Consider the following 1,615-nt stretch of genomic DNA (forward strand, 5'->3'; position numbering starts at 1 on the left):
CAGACATGACTTGGTGGAAAGTTACAACGTGGAGGATGCGACCTTTCAGGAACATATTTGGCAGGCGTGATTCCTAAGCAAATCAGTCCTGGTGTTGATGATTTCTGTGTGCTCCAGCTATTTCATCCTGTTCTTCATGTGTGGATGGACGTGGATTAAATCTGTGCGAGCTGTTTGCTCAGGAAGGGCGCTTGCTGCTCACTTGTGTGTCTGCACAAGAAGCGGCAAATGCCAACCTTTGAGCAATGGTTTTACTAAGGGCTTGCTGGCAAAGTGGATGGGGGTGAGTTTGCCAGCAGAACGCTGACGACAAGCATCTGTGAAGGAAAATGGGGACTTGGGACCATCCCCTGCCTGTCTGCGGGCACCTTTCCCATCAACTCTTCGCTTCCTAGCGGCATCTGAAGGTTTTGGGCCAGTTTCCCATGGCTTTAAGTGCCGTACCTGTCCCGTGCAGCTGCCAAACTCCATTCGTCACAGACAGCGTTTTGTTTTCCTCCTCTGGAAACTTGAAGCGTTTCGAAAGAAATCAAGTTTTCCCTTGAAATCCAGCAGGGAGGCGAGGTGGAGGGAAGGTAGCCTTCTGTTTACTTTGCACTGCCTTTCCGTAGGCTGCTCTAAACAACCTGTCATCATATCCGCAGCGAAGCGGTTGAGCAGGCTCCCCAGGTGCCTGCGCTTGGTTCTCTGCCACGCAAGGTCTTGTTAGAGGTGGTGTTTGTTTCTGGTTAGCCATGGACTCCCCTGGAGCTTGAAGAGAGCAAGACAGGGAAATAGCAACAATTGTGATTAGGGCTTTATTTTGAACTTCTAAAACCTCTATTTCCTGCAGCGAACAACGGCCTAGGGCGGCTGGAGGCTGCACCCCACGAACGTTTCACTGCGAAGCAATAAAGAAGAGAGGCAATCAGCCCCTTCTGAATATCAAGGGGATGTGGGTGGTGATGCCTGCTGTGCTTTTGAGACCTCTCCTGTTGTCAGTGTGTTTTCTTCAGGAATTGAGGCCAATGCGAGGGCTCTGCCACTGCTGCTGCCTGCTTTAAGCTGCACCTGAGTGTTTTCAGACCTTCAGGACTTTTGGAGCTGCAGTGTCCCTGCCTCTGCTGAGGATAAGGCAGCCCTTCTCAGTTTGGAGAGGAAGCCTTTGTTCCCTCTGCCTGTTGGCTCCTGGAGATCAACTGTTGGTGTTGAAACTTGTGAGGATGGGTTGGCCATTAGGGCTTAACGTTGCTCTCACAGATGTCTCCTTCCTCCATCACTATTCCTCCTTTCCTTGTCTGTTGGAGTAGGTGCAAGGGATCTGCAAGGACTTGTCCTAGACTAAGTGCTGGTGAACCCAAAAGGATGGACATGTCAGCTTATTGCCATGTCCTGGCTTGAGTGATTTTTTGCTTTGGGGATACCCAGATTCTGATTTAATTCTCACATGGCTATATTCTGTAATATATGTACGTATATATTCTGGAGTATTGTGTCCAGTTCTGGGCCTGCAGCTCAAGAAGGACAGGAACTGCTTGAAAGAGTCCAGCAGAGCCACAAAGTGATGGAGGGAGTGGAGCATCTCCTGCTGAGGAGCGGCTGAGGGAGCTGGGGCTCTTGAGCTTGGAGCAGAGGA

This window comes from Mesitornis unicolor, unplaced genomic scaffold (genome assembly GCF_000695765.1).
Source record: "Mesitornis unicolor isolate BGI_N332 unplaced genomic scaffold, ASM69576v1 scaffold16856, whole genome shotgun sequence".
NCBI classification, from domain to species: domain Eukaryota; kingdom Metazoa; phylum Chordata; class Aves; order Mesitornithiformes; family Mesitornithidae; genus Mesitornis; species Mesitornis unicolor.